We start from the raw sequence: 25,294 nt of genomic DNA on the forward strand, positions 1-25,294 counted from the left end.
CTTTACCCTGTGAAGTGGATATTGATATTCTTACTTTAGAGATGAATAAACTGAGGCTGAGATGGTTAGGGAGCTTCCCTAGGCATTCATCCAGGAAATGGTAGCATAGAGTTATAATCCCAGCAATCTAGTATGGAGGCCACATGCTATTCACCATGATTGATAGGCTATATCTTGTTAGAATAATGGGTGCCGCAAATGGCTTCCAATTCTCCTGTTTTAAGTTAAGGGGTTTCACAATACATTTGAATGGGACATAAGACAGGTGCAACCTTGTATATGTGCCCCCACTCTAAATCCTAGTCCTCTGATTTAGACTTGGTTAGTATAAAGGAAATATTCATCTTGTTGCATCATGAACTCATGGAGTCAGCAGCTGAACTCAGTTGAGGACTCAATACTTGAATGTGAAGAAAACTTGTTTGCTTGACGATTGGCAGTTTTGTCTGATTCTTGGCACTGAGATAGTATGAACAGGTGTGAAGTAAACAACTCCAACTTCATCTTAAATTTCTCACATCAAACATTCAGGGCTCCCCTAGTGCTATGAAATCTCCCTGCTTCTCTTTTACTTACACCCCCAGCCAGGTTCCATGGTCTGTAAGATCAGCTGTTAGAAACTAAGATTTCTAAGTACTTCATAGAAAGGCAACACGAGCTTGAGTTCTTAACTCTTTTTACTCTGTCTACCCTTTCGGCAATCTTGAGAAGTTCATGGGCTCTTTCTCAGAAAAATGTGTGTAAATGTCTTCAAATTCATAAAATAAAATGCACAAACCAATCAATTGCATTATAATATACTTGCGCAAATATTTTTCTAAAAAGTTATTAGTATAGTAATGTGTTCTTCTTTTAAATTAATTAAATATCAAGGTATGACTGTGAGTCTATACCAAAATTTCAAAATAGTAACGACTGCAAATCATATTTCAATATATCTACAATACCAGTAATGTGATATGAATATACCTGTGATGACCTCTATTAGTAATAAAAATCACAGTAATGTTAATACTATTGTTTGTTACCTAAATTATCTGTATTTATAATTGAAGGAAATGCTAAATTTCAATTGGTGATAGTAAAAATAAAGATGAGGCTTTTTTTCCAAGCAAGTTACAAGTTCCATGGATCTATCCACAGACCACCAGGGATCTGAAGACCCCTGAAGTCTTTGCTATTTGCCTTGGTAGGCATTTCACATACATTATCTGCAATCCTTGTAATATCTTATGAGGTGGATCAAGTAACCCTCCTTTGACAGATGAAGAAGTTAAATCTCAGAGAAATAAAGTGACTCACTTATGGTTAGATACACGAGTGACGTGACGAGGCTGTTATTCCAACCAAATATCTAGTCATCCCAGTCTGCTCTCCACTCTACCACCAAGCTCAACCCTGCTCTAATAATTACTCTCTACCTCACACCATTTCGTGTTGTATGAATCCTTCTATAGCAGAAATTCTTAAGCAGTAATCTAAGGAATACCCAAGATGCCACTTAGAAGGCAGACTAATAAGCTCCATGAGGACCTTGTTATATTTGCATTCAAGTCAGAGATAAGATTTGAGTGAAGAAGGCTCCACGAAGAGAAGAGGTGAACCTTCTAGAGAAGGTATGGTGGATATGGAGTAAAAACTACTTAATATTCATAGATGTGATATAGTAAGTTTGCAAAACAGGCAAACAAACTAGTTCAGTAGCATTATGATATAATCTAGGGAAGTCTTGCTGTGTAAGGAAAGCACTATAAAACAATCACATGGATTCTAAAAGAACATTAATAAGGATTTCTTTTCTTATCCTCATTTGAAAATTGGTTAAAAAAGTTGTGTCAGTCCCTGAAGATGCGACATGCTCCTAAAAGCTACTGGGACACTATGGAATGGTTGGCTGGGGGTTTGACTGGCTCTGGGATGAGATTGCTCCTTAATCCTGGCTTTGTCATTTACTAGCTGTGTTGTATTAGTGAAATTTTTTAACCCTCCTTTTGCCACAACTTTCTCATCAGGAAAATGAAGATAAAAGTTCTCATGATATTGGTGGTGGTGGGGTATGTGTGTGTATGAATTAAATGAATAAATGTATGTAACTTTTCTATGCCTCAATTTCTTCATCTTTAAAATGGGGATCATTAGTATGTACCTCATAGAGTTGTTATAAGGGTTATATAACTATAAAGCCCTGAGGACAATGTCTGATATATAAAAAGCAATATATGTGGGTTTTCTTTTGGTTTTTGAGGAAGATTAGCCCTGAGCTAACATCTGTGCCTATCTTACTCTATTTTACATGTGGGACACCTGCCACAGCATGGCTAGATAAGCAGTGCATAGGTCCACGTGCAGGATCCAAACGAGTGAATCCTGGGCCAGCGAAACAGAACATGCGAACCTAACTGCTACACCACTGGGCCGGCCATAGATGGGGTTTTTTTTAAATGTAGATTTCAATGAACAGTGAGATTTTGATGCTTAGCGAGCTATTCTTATTATCAGAGCCTCAGGTTTCTCATCTGCAAAATTGGGTTGATGCTTTCTACCTTACCTTGATGCTGAGATTGAAAGCATGAATGTCAGCAATTATATTTGAACTTATTTCTTACTAAAAAACTTGAGCCCTTGATATGACATCATTCTGATAAAATCTCTAAGCCCGTTCATCACATTCCGCCACTCTTGGCTGCATGTTTTCTATCATAGGTACATTGCAGCTGATTATTCTGGGTGCTGGTTTTTATCAAGACCTCTAATGACTTTTGGTATTATTTCTAATAATCCTATACTTTTAAGAATTATTCTGTTTTCTGGAAATGTTTACTTAAAGTATCCCATGTTTACTATGATTTTTTTCTTAAAGGTTTAAAGTTTTTCCCATGATACATTAGTTAACTTTTCTGTGACCCTGAGGCACCTGGTCAGTATCCATCTTCTGGAGAACTGATGGCTTGCCACAGGAGTGCATCTTTGGTCATTATTACATACTACCCTCAGCAATTAGAATCAAAAGGAAAATGAGAAATCACAAAGGTCTTAAATGACAAGCCTTGTTAAGGAAATTCATTTTTATTATGTCTGGAAACAAATTATCTCAATGGGTAGAAAATAGGTAGATTTAATACTTGGATATACAGATAACACTTGTCTAATCAGTGGATTTATTGGTTATTTGGAATTTGCTGAAAACATTTTTCCCTTCAGTATACTACGTATTCCCTTTAAAATCTTATTTATATTATGCCATTTTTTGCTGAGTTTGCAAGTTTTGTAATTTTGGTCCAAACCCACTTCAAGCCATCAGTTCCCATGAGGTAGAGTTCAACAAGACTCACATGGAGAAGACACACTTGGTCCTAGTCGGCCTACATATAGGTAGCTGCAAGACTTCCTTTAGTTCCCTTCTTGCCATGAAACTCAATTCATCCTCCAAACTGCCACCATGCCTATCTGAAAAGCAAGCCAACAAAAGACTGCTTACATAATTCCTTTCAATTCAAAGTCCTTGGCGTGGCATTAAAGGACCCTTAGGGGTAGACCAAAGCTTCCTTTCTAGCCTCATCTTTCGCTTTGCCCCACACACCCAAGTCTTTCTATCCAGTTCTCGTTTTGTGTCATCTTTCCTAACTACATGTTCTTAATCCATGTAAAGAAACATCCATTCCCTTATCTCTTCCAGCACCCGAAGCCTGGTAAGCACTCACCACTGGTCCTTTACCACTAACCAGATGTCACATTTTCTCTGAAACTCATTTTCTCCCCTTACGTGTCTTCTTCCTTGGTATCATTGGAGAACTAGTTTGGTGTCTGAATGTTCTTTTTATTTCTGTGAGCTCCTTCAGAATCAAGGCTGTTTTTTAGCCTTTCTCTTTCTCAGCCAAGAGCATGCCTAGTGTATAGTAATGCTGAATGAAAAGATAGATCAATGAATGAATGAATAAATACATGAATGAACAAATGAGTACGTTTTATAAAGGCCTCTTGAAATGCAATCTCTGTGAAGTCTTTCTCAGTTTCACCAGATAGGGTTAATCACTCCTCCAGGATGTGTATAAGCGCATGTGATATGCCCTACGTCAGGCTGCAATGACATTTTTCACATGTCTATTAAGCTCAATATGCTGTGAGTTCCTCTGAAGTGACCATGCTTTATTCATCTATTCAGTCTCAGGTCCGCACAATGGTAACCCATGGCAGATGCTCTGTGTTTTTTTTTAAATAAATGACTTATTGATCTGTGTTCTACACATTTTTTATGCCCATGAATGGTTTATGAAATCTTGAAATTGCTCCAGAGGAGAAGATCAATTGGTCTTTTCAGATGGATGCTGTCAAGTGAGTCATAATCCAGTTCAGCTGTTTGCTGGTTCATTCTACTGAAATAAAGACTCCTGGTTCTTACAGCTGTGTGTTCTCCTGCAATCACACAAAAAAATCCTTTTCAATAGTAAGAATAGTGAGTTGAAGAGATATTAAATCGCATTCGGGGAAGAGATATCAACAGGTGACCAATTAGCCACAAAGAATAGGTGTCTATCCTTGAAGTTTTCCGTTGGGACTGTTTCTCCTTGCATCTCAGCAGGATATAGATTTGTACTTGAGTGCAGCTTCCATGTGATTCGGCAAGCCCCAGAGTACTAATTCACACAGGGTTCAAAGTTCTTAAAAGCCTCATAAAGGAGGAAAGTGAGAATCTTTTGGGCAGTTTTGCCACACATAGGGGAGTTGGACAGGAGGATCTTCAAGGTTTACCCATCCATATTTGAATCCCCTGAGTGCCCTCTTGCTTTGTGATTGCCCAACTTCCGGACCATTTCTTCCAGTGCTAGAAAACTGCGACCTATGACAGCTGTGCCTTTTTTCAGACTGCTTTGACTATTAAAAGCTTTTCCTTACAGTGAACTTAAATTTGTCTCTGTTGATCTTAGAGTCATTCCATTATTTTGTGATACCATTTCAGAGATACAAGAACTAATCCTATTTAGCAGGCTATAGTTCCGCCACCTCCTTTTCTTATAGCATGGACTGACTCCCTCAAATATTAATCTAAATTATTTTCTCTTCTGGTTGTTAATCAAGGCTTGAAAGTTTTCCGTTAAGTGTTCGCTGAATTAATTCCTCCCAATATATACCCACTGCTACTTGTTGCTTAGCAAACTCATGCATGATATATTCGGAACTGAATACAGTGCTTACCACTGAATAAATTGTAATGCTCATTATAATGATAGTTATCGTTTTAATATTAATGATAATTATCATCCTCATTTGCATACTAATCCCATGGTCAAAAATAAGGACAAACAACTGTCTTGTCTATATGCTTAATCCTATGAAAAAACATTTTTCTTTTATGTGAGATATAAAATTTTATAGCTATAGATTCCCAGTAAATTGTAAACACAACAGGTTATTATCTGTGGGAATAGAGAGAAAGTAATAAGTTTGAGCTAATTATGAGATATAATTATTAGGACATGGAAATTCATTGGATGTGGAGTATGAAAAAGCAGAAGTTGTCAAGAACCCCTTTCAGGTTATTGGCTTAGGTGTTTGGGTGCATGATTTATAATCTTGTGGGGAACAAGATGGTAGGGGGAGAAGATAATGAGTTAAATTTCGTACCATTGACTAAGATGCAGAGTGGAGTGATAGGAAGTTGGAAATAGGGGTTTATCACAAATATGGAGAACATCACAAAAGGTCTATCCTTGTGGTATGAACGTGGGTATAATAAGGGTAAATATGGTAGGAACTTGTGGGAGTGAATAAAACCCCTACCTTCTTTTGCTGCTCTAGTAAGATGCCAAAGAAGAGTGTCTGGCAACACTGCAGCTGCTAGCTAAGTCACTACTTCTGCTAGAAGTACCGGATCCTCCAATAACTGACCAGGTGAGTTTGAGGTAAATCTTCAGGGAAACATCCCATCCTTTATTTACTGTTTTACTTAAAAAGAAAGTTTCCTGTCATCAAATAATTGAGACTTTTTTCTTTCACTGAGAACAAATGTTCCTTTTCTTTCCTTCTGATCCTATCCACCAAAGATATATATAGGACTTCCCAAATAGGACTCTAGCTCTGATTGTTCACCTTGAGTTTCAGACCAACTATTTTTGAGCATTTTCTTCAGTGGGTGCTGCGGATATGTCAAACTGAAATTTCCCTCAAAGTCCGGTCATAATCTTTGCTCCTCTAAACCTGTCCTCCTGTATTTGCCCTCTCAGCTGGTAATCCATGGAACTACTCAAGTCAAAAACCTTGGAGACCATCTTGATTCCTTCTCTTTCTCATTCATTCTGTCTCTCCTGCACTTGAATTACTCCACCTGGTCCTGCTTATTTTAGCTCATAAATATCACTTACATTTCCTCTATAACCTCCGTGCTAATATACATTGCCATACATCAGTCTTATCGTCTCTTAGTTAGAATACTGTAATAGCTGCTGAAGTGATCGCTCATTGTAACCAGAAATATATAGACAGATTTTTCTCGTTCTCTCAGGCCTGAGCTGAGGTCAAAAGGCATTCCATATTCCAAAGTCAAGGAGTCATCTATAGTTCAGGCCACCCACCAATCTCGGCTTTTTGAAAGATTCACGGACAGAACTAGTTTTATTGCAAAATGTTGCCATTTCCTTTCCTCAATTACAGTAGTCCTCCCTTATTTGTGGTTTCACGTTCTGCAGCTTTAGTTATCTATGGTCAACCGTGGTCTGAAAATATTAAATGGAAAATTCCAGATACGAACAATTCATAAGTTTTAAATTGTGTGCAGTTCTGAGTAGTGCGATGAAATCTCGCAGGATGGGATGTGAATCATCCCTTTGTCCGGTGTATCCATGCTGTATATACTACTTGCCTGTTAGTCACTTAGTAGCTGGCTCGGTTATCAGACCTGCTATTGCATTATCACAGTGCTTGTATTCAGGTAACACTTATTTTACTTACTATTGGCCCCAAGTGCAGAAGTAGGGATGCTGGCAATTCAGATATGCCAAAGAGAAACTATAAAATGCTTCCTGTTGGCCCCAAGTGCAGAAGTAGGGATGCTGGCAATTCAGATATGCCAAAGAGAAACTATAAAATGCTTCCTGTAAGTGAAAAGGTAAAAGTTCTGGACTTAATAAGGAAAGAAAAAAGCCATATGGTGAAGTTGCTAAGCTCTATGGTAACTTTAATTACAGTGTATTTTTGAAATTGTTCTATTTTAGTTATTGTTAATCACTTACTGTGCCTAATTTATAAATTAAACCTATGACAAAGGTATGTATGTATAGGAAAAAACAGTGTATATATAGAGGTAGGTACTATCTGTGGTTTCAGGCATCCATCTGTGGTCTTAGAACGTATCCCCTGTAGATAAGTGGGGGTTATTGTATAAGAAAAGGACTTTGAAGGGAAAGACTATAGGGGAGGGAGTGTTGATCTTGTATAAGATGCAGTGTTCCTCTGGAGAGGCTTTCCGTTCCCTAAATCCAAGTGAACTGGCCTCCAAGAGAATCAACCATGAGGTTGAGGATGTCCACAAGCAGCATGCTGATACCACAATTCCAGGATGGGTCCTTGCTTGGTCTGAGGGTTTGCTCATCTGAGATGGGTATGTGTGCAGAAGGGGTGGAAAATGGGCACAGGAAACTGGAACAATGTGGCAGAGCAAAGAGAGAAAGCATCAGTTGAGCATGCTGAACTCCTACCATCTGATCTGATCTGATAACCACAAAGGGTAGGTGAGTTTCTCTAGGTTCTAGCAGACCCTGAGCAAAGTTGTGGTCTCCAGGCTGAGGCAACCCAGAAGCAAGGGGCCGCAGGGTGGACTGCTGATGGGGGCACCAGGATGTGAGAGGTGGATCCCACATGCCATGTGACTGTGCCCTGTGTAGGCCCCGTGGGCTCTTTCAAAAATCTGACACATGCATTCCTCAGGAGAGCCAAATCTGTTCACTTACCATGGAGGGTAAAAGTCTTCCTCAGTGTTGTCACAGAAGCAGAGACAATAAACGGCATAAGGGTGCTCCTACCTTCCCTTTGCTTCTCTCCTGGTCCCATCAGTTGCTCTTCCCATTATAGCTATTGCCCTTAGTTCAAATGTATTTTATGAATATTAAATGATATTTTCTTTTTTAACACAGTTGGAATCAGAGTATATATACTACTTAGTGATTTGCTTCTAAATTTAGTAATATGCTGTGGACATCTTCCTATAGATAGGTGATTATCATTTTTTAAGCTATAACATAGTATGCAATTTTATGTAATTACCAAAGGTTATCTAACTGGCTCATGTTTTAATTTATAGAGGAAATAAATACATATGGAACAAAACCTTTAAAACAATGCAAATGGATATAATGTGAAAAACAAACTCTTCCCTCTATTAGATTTTTAATGATCAACATTATAACTTAAAATAACATAGTCTTGTCTTTGATGGCTTAATTTTAAAAAGTTAATGTTTATTCTCTTTTCTATCCTTTCTCTTTTCTTCCAGCTCATTCTTAAAAGTTTATAGTGATATGATGCTTATATTCCATTCTATAATTGTTACTAGGTTTTATTTGCATAGCTACCCATTAATTCTAAAATTTTAAAATAAATAAATGTTTGTGTTTTCTTTTTCAGCCCTGTTAAGATTTTATTCTTTTTGTGGTTGTTGTAACAATATTTTCTGGTGGTCAGTAAGGTGCTATTATAGATAGAAGGCCAAAGTATGTGCTTAGTTGTCCTTTCAACCCAGAAGTCCTGTAAATATCTTTAACAATTGGACAGAGGTGGGAGAGCCTTCCTCTCCATTATTTTTTTTTTGCTGAGGAGGATTTGCCTTGAGTTAGCATCCATTGCCAATCATCCTTTTTCTTTTTGCTTGGGGCCCTGAGATTGGCCCTGAGCTAACATCTGTGCCAATTGTCCTCTATTTTTTTGTATGTGGGACACTGCCACAACATGGCTGATGAATGGAGTATGTCCACACCAAGGATCCGAACCCATAAACTCGGGCTGCAGAAGCAGAGCACACGGAACTTTAACCACTCTGCCACGGGACCAGGCCCACTCTCCATTAATTTTAATGATATCAACAATAAGTTTGAAAGCCAATCCCACTTTCCAAATGAAGCGTTGTTTGTTCCAAGTAAAATAGAATAAGGAACGCTTAAAGAAGGCAGATAAAAGAAAGTTTATGCTTTACATTCCTTTTGAAAAAAGTTATAAACTATGTCTGGGAAGATTGTTTCAAAGCTGCTATACAATGGGAATAACTTTTCATTCACTTGCAATCTTTGCCCTCCTGTTCCCTTGAAATGGCCTGAAACATACCCCTTTGGAAAATCACAGAATAAGGCTTTTCTTGCTATAGAAACTCCTGTGTTTGCCTGCACTTTGCAAAGAATAATAATATTTAGCTAACGTGCTGTAAATGGACTGTGGCCACATGCCTTCCCAGCTGGGATTCATCATTTGGCTAGTGTGTGTGAATATTCAAGGCCCGGACAAGAAGGGGCAAGTTTCTGGGATAGTGGCATGGGTTTCTCATAATTTAAAATGGGATGAATATAAGCAAACCCATTTCTCTGGGACCTTTATAGCTTTGGAGTGAATTATTTCTATCTATAAAACAGAGAACCTGCTGTGCGATATTTGTAAACAGCAATTTTGTTCGTAAAAACAACATAAACCTTTTATGCGCCTGCTGCCCATTTCCTAACCGCATTTGGTTGAATGTGTCTCACATATCAATGGATGCTAGCACAGAAAAGATATGCTCTATGCAAATATTTCTTCTCACCAGTTGCTATGATTAATCAAATGGGCCATCTATCTAATAAAATTACGCCTCATGCAAATTCATGGTGGCTGTAGCACAGCTGTGTATGGCTGCCGTTCTTGCTGCGGCTGCTGCTGCACAGCATGCATTATCCTCTCATGGATGCAATTCCTGTGTGCTTGGTATAATACGTATGGTAAGCCTAGGGGCTTTCTAACACTGCCTTTCTCATTTTAGCATCTTCTGGCCAATGGTATTTACAGGGGTCCATCCAGAGAGGAAGGAGTGTTTCCTTTCTAGTCTGGAGATTCCATGGCAGCTCTGTTTCATGTCATGGAATTATAGGGGGGAAGAGAGACTCCGAGCCTCAGATCTTACCAACATTTGATTGCAATCACTGTAATGAGAATTACTGAACCAGTAAAAGAGTAGACTCACTGTGTACATCTGGCCTGCTCATCTGTTTCTGGAGATTGGGCCTTGGATGGGGCCTCAGCATGGAGTTCTATGCTGGCCTCAGTAGCTGAGATCTGCTTTTCTTTTAATTTTCTTTGGTTGATTCATTCCTATTTTCATTAGACAGCCCTTCTCCTAATAGTGTGCATTAGTAGAAATAGTGTAGAGTTTGGATGGCAGCTCTGCCATTTTCTAGATGTGCAAGTTGCTTAATCATTCTGAGCCCATGCTCTTCAAACTTTGTTGCCCTGCCCAACTTTCCATTGCCTTTTACATCTCTGCTTAGCTGTTCTCTATTTTCCAGGAAGACTTCCCTGATCCTGAAAGATCAAATCAGCAGTTTCTCTTTTATGATCCTTTTAAATTGATTGCATATGCTTACTGTAGTCTTGAGAATTCTATACTTTGTTGTCTTTGTCAATTATCTTTGTCTCGCCAGTACCCTGGGCCCTTTAGAATCAGGAGCTATGTGTTGACCATTATCTTACCCTTGTTTGTTGCAGAATGCCTAAAACATTTTGGTGATTAATGTTTGTTTGTTAAATAAGTGTGTAATCAACATAAATTTATACCAAGACACTCAGTTGCAGGAAACGACTAATTTATTTTTCTCCTATGTCCAATTATACAAGGAGGCATTCCCACATTCTAGGGTTGCCTGGAAATCTAACTTCAGTTCTTCAAGGATAAGGGAAGGATCAAGAAATTGTTCCCTAGGATCATATAAAAAACTATGCTCTCACAGTTCAGAAAAACTAAAGGAGTGCCCATTGGTTTTAAATTTATCACAGATGCCACCATTTGGGCTGGCTGACTCACAGGGGCCATTGAAAGATGTGCTCTTGCACTCTGGCTGTGTTGGACATAGGGATATCTGCTGAGTTCCACTCTCCAAAAACACCCATGGAGTAGACTTGGCTGAAATTTCTACCTGCCCTGGGGGGCTGTATACCGATGATGCCCAAAGAACACCACTAGAAACCCATAACACTCAGTCTTCCCAGGTTATGGCAAGCCAACCCTCTACCCACTGCTTGGATGACAACCCTGTCCTTCTCAAATTGCCAGCCACCATATCTAGCTAAACAAAGATCTGGGCCACATGGGGCACAGGGATAATAGCCTTTACAGTCCTCTATGAAATACAAGATATTAATCTCTATTCCACCCCCACCCTGACAAAAGAACCCAGAGAGTCATCAGAGTGAGAGGGGGAAATGAGGGAAAACTTTATCTTTCTTATTCCTACAGTAACTAGAACAAGACAGAAATTAAATTTCAAAAAATCATCTTACTGCAGCTGAATGAACTAATTTGTTAATCAATGAAATTGAATGCCCTACATCATAAAGTTATCGTGATGATTGAATAACATAGTCATCCTCTGTTCTCACCTTTTCAAAGTGTCACAGTGTGCAGCATCTGATTGTGCACAATCTGTGTTTGACCACGCTGCAACACTAACCCCATGGTGTGTGCATTGCACCAAATGTTGGGCATGTTCATCAGACTCCAATTAATGACCTCAAGTCCCCTGAAACTTAAAGTTCTCCCCGGGAATGTTTCAATCATTTTCTACCTGCATTTCTCTAAGCTGCTAGGGTATCTTTTTGAAAGCATTAATATTGTTACTTTATTAGTGCCAATCTGGAAGGTCGTCATCCACAGAAGCAGTGGTGGACAGCATAGCAGATCCTTGACAGCTTGAGCTGTGTCTTCATACAGACTTAATTCTCATCCCAAGTTCATTACCCTCTAGAGCTGCAACATTGATAACTCACCAGTTTTGTAACATTCAGTTTCTTATCTTTCAGTTGAGAGTAACAACAGTACCTACCTCATAGCGTTGTAATAGTGATTACATAAGATAATGCTTATGTAGCTCTTAGCACAGTGGCTTGCAAATAATAAATATTAGTTATTATTGTGAATGAAAATAATCCATAACCAATCTATAAATGAAAATTTGAGAGAGTTTATTCTGAGCTGAAATGTGAGGACCATGGCCCAGGGCATTTCTTCCCGAAGGAAGAAAGGGCACCAAAGAAGTAGGGTGTACAAAGTGGTTATATACCCCCAGAAAGGATGTTTCACATATGATTGAAATGTCCCTTTTACAATAGTGGCAAGACTGCTCTGTTGGCACAGTGATTGATGGACACAGCAGCTAGATCTTCTGTCTTGGTGAACACAGCAGGGTGGCAGGTCTGTTGTCTCAACTGAGTGGTCACAGCTGAGCTGGATGGTCAAAGGTGAGCACAGCAATCAGTCCCAAGCCTAAGGAAAGATGCTTATGCTTAAGGAAATGCCAATATCAGGGGAAGTTGCACCTTTATCTTAAGGCCATTTGTTCTTGCCATAGTAAATGTTTAAAGCAGATATACAATGCATCCTCTATGGCCATGTCAGGCCCTTTTGGAAAAACAAAGTCAGGCTGAATTAGGTTTACACCAAATGGCTTCCTTATATACTCCAATATATCCTATTGCTTGCCATTTCTATTTGTCATTATTATTAATAAACTTACAAGTTGTTGCCTTTCCTATAAAGATAAGCCAGTTCATGTGTACATCACCCTATGTAGCCTTGTCCTTTTCATCTATATAGCAGTACAACTGTATATAAGAGAAATTTAAATATCTGTGTAGCTAGCTACCTGGTTTGCTCAGTACACAGGTACTGACTGCCCTCTGTATGACAAGTTTGGTGCTAGGCTAGAACACCATTTTCTGTTCTTAAGGGGTTTCTAATGGATAAAAAGAAACAGTCGAGTCATGACAATACATTGAGACAAATATTATTCATTAAGTAATTTAAGAACTGTGTATTGAGTGTTAACTCTCTGGCAGGTATGGTTGTAGGCTGACACGCAGCCTGACTTTGAGAATGCAGAGCCAGAAAGTCCTCCCGGCCTGAAACAATAAGGAAAATCTTCCCAGGGGTGGGAATCTTTGGTCTGAGTCTTGAGAAATGAGTAGGCTGTGAAGAAGGTGGGAAGCATGTTCTAGACGCAGTGAGAAAGAAGTCCAGGTGCAGACTGAAAGACTGTGGTGGATAGGAGTGGCTCAGGGTAGTGTGGACTGGCTGAAGATGAGCAGGACCCAGATAATTCAGAGGCTTTTATAAGATGCCAGGGAAGAAGAGCTTTATTCTAAGCAAAAAGTGGAGCTCCTCAAAGGTGCACAACGACTTAGGAATTTGTCTGATTTCAAAGAAATGTGCTCTGACGTTGTTCTGAGGGCCAACAACCCTGCCTTTTTCTTTCACATGAAAAGAGATGACCATGACAGTAGGTGCGCAGGCTTTAATAGAGCTGTAGGCACGGAATCTGTTGGAGCCAAGTGTCGTGGGTAGTTGAACGGAAATGAGGAATTTGGTCCGGGCCCTTCAGGAGGTTGTGATTCGTTGTAAAGTTGGAAGATAACTGAATATGATTTCCATATCACATAAATAAATATAATTTGAAACAAATGAAGGAAATTATGTGTTATGTGTCTTTATCAGGCATTACAGGTACTTTATACTTATTTGATCACTTAATCCGCAACTATTTAGTGTGTTGTATAATGTTGGCTTAAAGCAAAAGCCCAGATGATAGCATGGAGACTGAAAAATCAGAACTTGGCTAGGATCACATGGACAGGAATAAGGGAAGCCAGAGGTGAATCCAGGCCTGTCTGGATCCAACACCCATCTGCTTTCCCTCCATCACTCAGTGACACAGGGCATGAACCAGCCAGGGAAATGTCTTCTTATCCTGCCACGGGGAATTCCTCTGATTTTCTGGAGGAGGGTTGAAAAAGACTAAAGAAGAATAAAATAGTGTGGCAGCGAGGTCAGGGTGAGGACACATGGCCCTGGAGAGGTAGAAACTGTCCCCGCAGTCCCTCTTCAGGCAGCACTGCTGCAGAGGCTGCCTGGCAGGTGCCATTGCACGGACTTACCGAGGAGAGATAAGCATGAGATGGTTGCTTTTGAGGGGAGCCCAGCAGTGCAGGCCAGGTAACTTGCTACATCTCAGTGAGTCTCAGTGTTGCTTCTCAGGGGCACACAATTGAATAACAGTTCTTATTAATCAAAGACAATGCTCCAGTGTATCCAAGCAATGACTCAAAATAAAATTTCTTAGAGCTTAAGTAAGAGTCCAAAAAGACATAGTAACCACTGACGTGTTAACTCATTTCTTGGTAAAACAGGACATAAATATATCAAACTTAAATAATCTCCCTCCCAATTTGATTTGATTTCAGAGCTGTACAGAGGGTCTGGAAAACTATATACTGGAAATGGTGTGTTTTCTTACTTTCTAAGGACTTTCTTTTCGCAATTCCTACCGAATACTTTTTCTGTGGTTTTCCTAAATGCCTTCTCACTGTCCCTTTGCTGGTCTGAGGCATAATTTGTCATGTCAGAGATTCTGTCATTTTTCATTCTCACCTGGTATCATTTTGGGCTGACACATGATGTGGGCACAGTGCCCCATTTCAGCAAGGCAGCTGAGCTGTGGCAGAGCGTCCATTGAGGGGTCATTTCTCTTGATCGCTGGCAGATTGGATTAAACCCAAAGCAAGGGGTGCTTTAGTTAGCCTTAATTGGGGCCTGCAGTACATATGTTTTGTTCCACATGAGACAGCCTGATGAAAAAAGCAGCAGGAAGTCATTAGAAACAAGTAAATAAGGACCTGTTAAAGATGGGGGGTGAAGTGGCAGAACGCTCAGAAAACAGATTACCTTTGTTTTCAAGTTAGAAAGAAAAAGGCAAACAATCATGCTGAAGAATTTGTGAACCTTATCTGCACAGTTTCCAGCAGCTACTTGTCACAATCTATTTTTGTTTACAGGTAAAAAATGTTGGTATATAATTAGTATTTTTTCTTGTTCAAAAGGTAACAACTCATGACCACTTTTAATTTGTAAATTTGGATGTCATAAAATAATTACTGCTACCATTTATTGAGTGCTTCGTATGAATCAAGCAGTATTTTTACAGCTGGGATTTTACAGTGTTTTCATAGGCAGTGCCCAGATACACTGCAAGGCATCAATATTATTATGCCGTTATACAGAAGAGAAAACTAAGACTTAGAGTGGTTGGGTGTCTTCCCCAAAGTCACCCAGCTAACATGTGGCAGACTCAGGATTAAGCCCAGGTCTTGTGTGTTTTGGTTACTCAGAACTTCAGTGAAGTCAAGAGGGAGCAAATTGCAGGTATTTGGCCTATGGGCACCTCTACCATTCACAGGTAATTCATCCTTTAAATTTCTCACTTTAATTAGTACTTTCCTATGAGAGTTTGTGATAGGCACTGACAAGAGTTATTTGGCAAGTATGTCACATTTAACAGTGTTACAATTAAGTGGCTGAGCGAGTGCAACAAAGTTTCAAGAGTTTTAATGTACTGTAATATCTGTGCAAACCAGTTTCCCCCATGGAATGGGCCTCTCACAAACCAGGACAGTTTGGAAGGAGGGGAAAAATCTGAGCTTGGAGTCGGAGTTGGAATCCCTGCTGTCATACTGCCATGACCAATGTCTTCTACCCCTCCACTTGCCAACCAACACTAAGTCTCAGGATTCTTGACTCAAAAAGAGAGTTAGGGTATTCCCGGGAGTTTGCTCATCAGTCATGAATATAAGACACACACAGCAGATTGCACAAAGTGCTGATGCCATATATAGTCTCTTTCCTTTTTCTTTTTTTTTGTGGACTGATGAACAATCTCATGGCCCATGTGGCTATTTAACTTTTCAAGATCCAATGAAGCATTTGGATTATGCAACATAACGGTAATTGACACTGATAAATTTTCATCCCAGTTATGTTTGTAATTACTTTGGATGACATTGGGAATTGGTGAATTTTTCTTCACGTGACACATTTGAGAGTTTTAAATGCTTGAATATTCATCAAAGTAAATGTTACCATTCCAAGTTTTTCCTTTAAAATTATATGTTGGAGCCATTTTCTTTCAAGGAGAATTCCTTTCCTCAAATATGATTGAATAAGAAAATTATTCAATGTAGAAATATTTACTTATTTGTGTTATATATTTTGGAATACAGGACAATCACTCTATAGACATGACAATCCAGACTCTCCAATTTAAGGCAATCTCATCTCTGACCTGGTAGTTTGAAACTCAGAATGTATTTCACAGGTCCCTTGGAAACATGAGCTAGTGTATATATTCTTAGGGCATCTAGGATCATAAACTCTAATTGCCTTTCCACTAAATTTCCCCAGAGGTAAGGAATTCTTGGTCACTGATATAGAACATATACTACATTACCCCAGGCTTATATGGCGTTGCCACCCAGGTCTGTGACTGAGTCTTCAAAAGGCCATTTTACCACTCTATCAGACCAGCTAGTTCAAGATGATGGTGAACATGGTAAGACAAGTGAATCCAATAAGAATTAGCCTACTGCCACACTTTGTTCACTGTAAAATGAGTTCCATGGTCAAGAGCAATACTGTATGGAATATCATGGAAGTGGGTAAAGTGTTTTGTAAGTCAATTGATGATAATGTTAACAAATACAGTGGGCGGGGAAGGTAGATCTGTATCCAGCATAAGCATCTTCCAGTGAAAATAAAATGCTTCCTCTTCCTTGATGGAAGTGATCTTACCTAATCAAACTGCTACTAAGTGGGTGATCCCAGCAGAGAATAATGGCATACAGCGGAGGGGATTCTCAGTGTCAGTCTCTGCTGTTGGCTGGTTGGGCAATCAGAAGTAGCTGTAACCAGGTCAGAATTGGTGAGTGGAAGTCCTCCTTGCTAAGATCATGCATAACCATAATCTTGCTGCCATGACTACTTTTTTGTCATGAGCCTAATGCGAAAAAATACTGGAGTAGTTGGGTAAAAAGGACGACTAATGGTTACAAATCTACTATACATCTGATTATTAAGATCCTCCTTTCTCAGGGCTGCTCTTTGGTGAACATTCACATGGGGCACACATATTTTTATACTCTGTCCATTCAGAGAAGTCTGTCCACACATCTCTGCCATCTTGTCATCACTTTCCTAATCATGTCCCTTCCAAGCCCTTGACCATCAAAACCAAACCATTAGCCATTGCTCATGACTCTGTATATACATATGTGCCTCTGGAAAAATGAACCACTAGGATTCTGCTTAAATTTCTGCCCATTGGGAGAATTTTTGTCCACCCCTGTCTTTCAGGGCTGTCCCAGAATGGGTGTGTAATGGGCTTCAGAGCTATAGTACTATAGCCATATACTTTCAGGTAGTACCATCATATTTTGCAGAACCGTTTGTAAACCAGACCTGATTTTTGTTTATTCCTCAGCCAACCAGCCACAGGGAACTCCCCATGAGATCATAGGTACAGGACAGGAGGAAGGAGGTAATACAACAGGAATGAAGCCAGGGGTATCTATGCCTCTTGCTCACGTAACTTACATGTTCCTTCAGCAGGTGCCTGAGCCCAATCTTGTATATAAAGTTTATGTTTGATGATGGAATGTCTTGCATATTCAACTTTACGGATTGGTAGATCAAACAATACCCAATTCATCATGGGAAATTCAGATTACATGATAATTTAGGGGCTCATTGTCAAGCATTCAGGCTGTATGAAAGTCTAGCACTAAGCCACTGTTACTCACAAATAGAATAGTATCTGCAGAAGATGGTATCGCTTTGCTCCAAATTCTAAGAGTAGGCTCTGTGATTCACCTTTTGGGGCCTGTGCAATGCATACGGCTTTCCTATCTTCCCTGAATACTACTAGGGCCATTGGATCTGCTGAGTCATACAGCCCAAGGAGCAGAGTCATCTGCCCTGCAATCTGGACCTGTTGCAGAGCCTTTTCTTGTTCTGCGCCCCACTCAAAACTTATAGCTTTTCAGATTACTTAGTCAATAAATCAAAGCAGCCTGTCCAAGTGAACTGTTTGTTGCCTCAAAAATCCAAAGTGACACATTAGGTATCAAGCCTCTTTCTTAACAGTAGGAGGGTTCAGATGTAACAATTACTGTGACCGCAGAAAGTATATATCAACACGTTGGCAGACCACAGGTCCCTAGGATATTTCACCTAGTTGACAAGTCCCTGAATTTTTGTGAGAAATTTTTTCCCACTCTGTCACACATGCCTTAAGTATGAATCTATGGTGGCAATGACATCCTTGTCACTAAATCCAATCTGTATGAGATCATGATTGTAAGGGAACAGCATGATGTTCTATGGAATGGAGAGATGATCAAGTTCCTAAAGGCTGGATTATGAAATAGCAATGATGAGTTGACATAGCCTCAGGGCATAATCATGAAGATATATTGCTGGTCTTTTCGGCTTAAATTAAACTGCTTCTGATGATCTCTACTAACACCTATAAAAGGGGGGATATAGGGGGAAAACATAAAGATCGATATCTGATACCAGGTGCCAGAGGATGCATTGATCTTCTCTAGCAATGAAATCACATCTAGAAGAGTAGCTGCAATTGGAGTTCCCATGGGTTAAATTTTTGGTAAGCCACTATAGTTTTCCAAGATCCATCTGTGTTCTGCACAGGCCAGGAAGGTGAGATGAAAGGAGATAGGGGAGGAATCAGTACTCCTGCATTTTTCAAGTCATGCATGATGGCTCACTAATCTCTGTAATCCATCCAAAAATGGGGTGGTGCTTTTGATTTACTATTTTGGTAGACAGAGACAGTTCTAGAGTTTTCGTCTTGGCTCTCCCTACCATAAGAAACCTCACACAGATCAGATAACCAATGTGGAAATTCTCTGTTTCCTGAGTATATCTTTTCCAATTTAATGTTGCAGATTTAGAAGAAACTGTAGTATGGGTTCAGGAGCTCTCTGTGCTCACTGTGAGACAGACCCAATCCAGAATTCCACTGATGACTTTATCTCCCTAAGTCTCTATTCTAAGTGGGGGAACCAAAATTGAGGTTGGGTTTGTATGGTTTAGTGTCAGCTCAGAGCCAATATCTGGAAATTCTGCAAAAGTCTGATTAATTATTTTGCCTTCCTCATTGTAATATCCTAATAAATGATGGCAGTTTTCTTTGGGAGAAATATAGGAAGAAGCTTTACAGTATACATTTCTGGTTGTGTAGCAGAGTCCTTCTTCAAGGTGACTTTGCCTACCCTTCCTTCAAGGAGATCTATGTCTGGAATATGGCTTATGTATGAGATATGAACGACTGGACTTGACTCTCCATTATAGGCTCAGACCTAGAGCTTTTCTGATTATACAAATAAAGAAACAGTATAAAGGCTACTTATCTATTTCAGTCCTAGGAGCAGCACAATTAGTCAACGCCAAACATCTCTGAGGCTCAGCTGATTATGATAAGTGCTTCAGTTATGCTAACCATTGTGGCAACCATACTGACCTTTGCTTTGGCGATAAAGTGCTGAAACTTGGATTGCACCATTCCAGGATCCCATGCCTTAAATTTAGGGAGCTTAGGTCAATGGAAGCAGTTTCCTTTGTCGTTTCTGGCTTACAGAGAAGAACATCTCAGAGCTGTTTATGGATGATGGAACTCTTCTCGCAAACGCATTTCTCAGAGTCGTGATAACAAGACTGTCCTTTGAACTATTCTAGGAGATATATTTATAAGGTAACTGAGAAGATCTTAAATGATAAGTAATAGCATTCCAATTTCCCTAAGTACTTTCCTCTATTCACCAAAAACATCCCTTCATTTTAACTTTATTTAGTGTGGGTGATTTTTGGTCCAGATTTTATTTAACCAACCGAGTAACTATTAGAGCCACTCCCAGACTCCCAACCTAATTAATTGAATCCAATATCTGATTGGTGAACCCATAATTAATTATGGTCCAATCCAAGTTAATTTGACCTAACCTAATTTTCTATTTTTTTCCCCCCAATCTTGATTCCAAAGAATCTTTCCAACACGTTATCCCAATTTCTGCCTACAAAAACTGTCAAAATCATACATTTATTTTGGCTTGTTTCGTACCTTTTTAGGGGTCAAACATTGTCCCTGACCATCTGAAGCCTGTGTAGTCTTAAGTCTGGCTTTAGGTCTAGAAGGAGGGAGTGGTGGTAGTGATATGTTCTGAAAAGGATTAGCAGTTCCTTGTAAGGTAAGTACCTCAAGGGAGGACTCACATCTCCTCAAGGGAGGAGAGTTGACCAACCTCCTCAGACACCCATAGAAGAGCTGTTCCTACTGACAAATGAGGCTCAACAGAATTTAATGTTCACTGTTCACGGGTTTGTGAGAATCTGCCCATATGTCTCCATCCTACTTTTCAGAGTTATACTCTTTCCTAATCAATGGCCTAACTTCAAAGTAAGACATTCTGAGAAGTTGAAAATTCAATTTGCATTGTAATTCAGCTACCTAGAAGATTAGACTTAAGTCGGTTTTCAAAACTGTTGGCTCTTCAGCTATAGGGTATAAGGGTTTATTTTAGGGTCATCATATAAGTTCTTATATTCCTTACATGAACCTTTAGCTGGGAATTTAAACCCCTGAGGTCATCACTTTTTCCCCCAAGTTCTCCAAAGCACTTAGAAGCAATCAATCAACCCATTATACTATTTATTTCTACTAAAATGTTTTATGGCCACAAATATTTGATGACACAAAATTTGCCTTCTCTATGAAATTTATTACAGGCGTCTATAGGTGATATATTTAAATAAGCGTTTTGTCACGGGTACTACTAGTGTCTTGGTTACTGCTGGAAAGGGTATTAATCTCTTTAATCAGATCAGGGAACCATCTCCAGAGAACACAGAACTAATTCAGAGAACCCATCATTAAAGTTCTGTTCCTCTGGAATCATTTTCACTATCAAATTTTATATCATTCGAGGTCAAATCAGAAATGCAGAACTACTAGGATGCTTTTGAATAGATGGATAGATAGAACGATGGATGGCTGGATGGATGGAATGATGGACAGATGGATGTGTGTGTATTTATATGTTTGTATGTGAATTTGTGTGTATATACACTCTCACACAACTCATGCATCTATATCCATATCTATATTTATGTATATAAACACATACATATATGTGTTTGAGTGTATAAATATACATATACAGTAGTACATATAAAGATTTATTATAGAGATATGACATTAGACACTTGTGGAAGATGGTCATACAATCTATGCAAAGCTGTTGTTTTGTGTTTTGTGTTGAGACCTGAAGTCAATGGGTCAGGCATTTTAGAACAGAATTGCACATGAAGTAGTGGACACAAGAACAGCTGGATTCTTCAAGGTTGAGCTGGAACCCACAAGGATGAACTGGAAACTCTCGGTTTCTCACTACCTATATAGCTCCTATTTTAACATTGGGAGTATCCTGCAAAAAATCTAGTTGGTGACCTTCATCACAGAGCAAAATATGCACCAGGCTCAGAAGTCAGGGGAGATGAAGGAGAAAAACTAGCAGGAAATTGAGATTCTTTGGGCCTAGCTAACTGCTTCCCCACACCACCAAGGTGAACCTGCTAGCACATAAGTCATAAGTACATGAGCTGCCCCAGGACCTTGTGCCCTGCACTGACTTTCTAAGTATAAAAATGAGACGCCCGCTGCTTCACTCCTGCCTTCCAACTCTCAGTCAAAGCATATTGTGTGGCCCAGCTAAACAGGACTCCTGCATGGAAGGTGATTCTGGGAAATGTAGTTCTAGCTTAGCTAAGATGATACAATACAAATCCTCCAAGTCACCCTTAATGTCAAAATCCACTTTAGAGCCACTATTAGATATGGCTATCTTGATATTCCAAAGATTCTAAGTCAATGACAGGACCTGAAAAGCTGTATTTTCACAAAGATCCCTGATTATCCTGATGCCAATCGAGGTGTGGGATCCAGTGTCACAGAAGACGACCTCCTTGAGAGTGGCTACCACCGTCCTGCTAGCTGTTGCTGTGTTCTCAGTACCTAGCATTTTGCCTGGATACATAAGCACTCTAAGGAATGAACAAGAAAATATATGAATAAATATGTTATAAATGTTGATCATTTCTGATGCTTGGGATTTTTCACTAGCCAAATCAGTCAATGTTCTTAACAACTTCTCTATGTGAGGCCTTTGGCCATGTTAGGGAGTCAGTGGCTTTTCTAAAAATCTTTGTGACTTTTCTTCTCTTTTTAAATTGAGATATGATTGACATATAACGTTAAAGATGTTTAAAGTGTAAGATGTTAATTTGACACATTTATATGTTGCAATATGATTACCACCCTAGCATTAGCTAACAACTCTGTTACCTAGTTATCATTTTTTTGTGGTGAGAACAATTAAGATATAATCTCTTAGCAACTTTGAAGCTTATCATACAGTATTGTTGACTGTAAACACTATGCTATACATTAGATCTCCAGAACTTTTTATCTACTAGTTTCAAGTTTGTCAAGGACTTTAATTAATTTTTTTAAAAACAATATACAAAACAAAAACAAAAATCTTCCCCATGATATGCAAATCCCCAGAATTGGCAGTAGAAGGTCCAGAGGTTCACTGAGCAGCATGGTTCCCAGCGTAGACTTGTCCCAATGAAGAATTTTCGTTGTTCTTAGAGAGCACGGCCTCATGTGAGAGAGCGAGGGTTTGAAGTCACACAGACCTGAATCTACATGCAAACTCTCTCATCTATTGGCTGTTGGCCTGAGGGAGTTATTAAACCTTTCAGCTCTTCTTTGCTTATTTGCAAGTCAGATGAAAATTATCACATGTACTTACCTCCAAGGATTACCGTGATGACTACAGAAAACAATGTATAAGGAAACTCTTGCAGCAATCATGGCACCTTCTGGAAACTGAGCAAATATTGATTACCTTTCTGCTTTCACAGTGATTTGATTCTTAATAATTCACATGATGATTTAAGGACAATTGTGTTGTGTGAACACATGACTGAAAGGTTAAACGATGACATAAAAATACAAACAGTGATTGCTGTCAGCCTTGTTCTGGGGATTTGTTTTATATCTCTGAAAATATTATGAAGTGAATCAAGCATGGACTGTCGAGCCAGAGAAAATTGGTATAAATCCCAGCTGACAACTGCTCAGTACTTGGCCTTGACAAAGTTACTTACGTTTTCTTAAGCCTTATCCTGTAGTTAAGCTGGTTTAATAATGTGGCACATATAGGATAGTTTTAAGAATTTAATGAATTTAGGATGCAAAGCATCCATTAAGCACATAGCACATAGTGAGTGCTGTTCTCTTTTCCTGTTTTTAAAATTTTACACCTCTGTAACATTAAAGTGCTGGCAATTTATTTATTGTTCTTAAAATTGTTAAGTCACAGATTAAGGTATTAAGTCCTCATTCCCAGAGAAATATGTGAACAATTAATGACAGACAGGTTCAATCGTATTATCTGAAAACTGATGCCTCCAACACTTTAATATTGAATAAAGACCATGGAAGTCTGCATATAGGACACTTTACTGGAGAATGAACTGGTAAACCAATGGTTCTTACTGGTTCTGTAAGAGACACGGAGGCTGAATACAGCTCCAAATTATATGCAAAGTTGGTAAACAGAAATAAAAGCTACATTTGTCCTAGTTACTGGGTACAGTAGGGACTGGAGCAGGGAGATACACTGTATATGGAATGTCCATTCGGTGAGCACCAACTACAGCCTGGCCCAAGAACATGTTTGGATGCTTCAAAGATATACAAGACAAGGTTCCTGCCCTTAGATGCTAGAGACAAGTTCAAAATGTGTAAATAGACAACTTTAAAGCAATGTGAAAAGTGATAAGATCCAGGTATACATAGAGTAAACTTGTCATCAATAACTATATACATTCATTAAATATGATCGTTCCAATCTTAAGGAATTGAAATATGAACACCTGGTCTTTCCCATTAAGATGACAATATTATGGGGCCAGCCCCAGTAGCTGGGTTAAGTTCTATAGACACCACTTCAGTGGCCTGGGTTTGGTTCCCTGGTGTGGACCTACACCACTCGTCCATCAGTGACCATGCTGTGGCAGAGGCTCACGTACAAAAAGAAGAAAATTAGCAACAGATGTTGGCTCAAGTGAATCTTCCTCAGCAAGAAAAAAAAAATTACAATATTATAAGAATAATTAAATATGGACCGAAAATATTTATAATTTAAATTCAAAAGAATAAAATGCTCCAAGAAGGGTTCAGATGAAGAACCTTAAGAGGAGGCAGAAAATATTTTCTCTTTAGCATCATTGAGAGTTTTTTGCTATTAAGGAGGTTGAGGCATAGCTTATAGGGGGAGGTGGCAGTTGAGCTAAGTCTGCAAAGAGTGAGAGGATTTGTGGTAGTTGGAGAGTAGGGCAAGAGACTGAGGGGCGGACAGATGGTAAGACAGAGGAGGACACATTTTAGGTAGGAGCATAGAAGCTGAATTGTTTGGAGCATATGTTAATTTGAACTATATATGGCCATTTTGATGGTCAAAAAGCGTCTAATTTGGACAATTTCATATGATTCAGCCTAATGTAAAATTTAACGTCTCTTTGGCGGCCATGAAGGTGGGTGACAAGAAGTGTGGAAGCCTTGCCCGTTTGTAGGTCTTCTCTGACTCTTCCTTCTGAGCATGCTCTGAAGAGAGGGTGGAGTACCACAAAGCTCAGCTCGAGGGCTTCCAAGTCAGACAAACACAGATTTGAATCCTGTTCCTAACAATCCCCTCAGTCAAATCCCTTGTATCTCCTAAACTCAGTTGATGCGATTACAACATGAGAATCATAGTGCTATCTTCACAGTTTGTGGAGATTAAATGAGATAAACACATAGAAAGTTTCTAACATGGAAGAGGTCTTCAGAAAATGTTAGCACTGCAGAAGTTTGATCTTAATAGGGAAAGTTTTTGACAGACAAATTAAGCAAATCTCCAAGAAAACATCTGTAATGACTTCTCTTGCCCATTCCTTTTCTTCTCATCCCCGCAAGCCCTCCTGCATCCCCAGCAGCAGGCTCGCTCTCTGCCAGCCATTTAGGGATTTCAAATGCCAGGGAGCCCGGCTGTTCCCATATGTTTGAATTGCTTCTTTTCTACTTAACCTTCTTGCCAGAAAATTAACAAGTGCAACTTC

General features: G+C 39.3%; 1 protein-coding gene across 4 annotated transcripts in view; it reads left to right on the forward strand.

The window, feature by feature from the left end:
- TENM4 (teneurin transmembrane protein 4) overlaps nucleotides 1-25,294 on the forward strand; it is a 2,704,309-nt gene that overhangs the window by 291,920 nt on the left and 2,387,095 nt on the right. Inside the window, exon 2 of one of the 4 annotated variants that reach the window (XM_070625737.1) lies at nucleotides 5,797-5,889. The exons of the other annotated variants lie outside the window; for them this stretch is intronic. The gene's annotated coding sequence lies outside the window, so the exon portion shown is untranslated. The remainder of the gene's footprint in view (nucleotides 1-5,796; nucleotides 5,890-25,294) is intronic. 4 annotated transcript variants of the gene reach the window in all.

This window comes from Equus przewalskii, chromosome 6 (genome assembly GCF_037783145.1).
Source record: "Equus przewalskii isolate Varuska chromosome 6, EquPr2, whole genome shotgun sequence".
Classification (NCBI taxonomy): domain Eukaryota; kingdom Metazoa; phylum Chordata; class Mammalia; order Perissodactyla; family Equidae; genus Equus; species Equus przewalskii.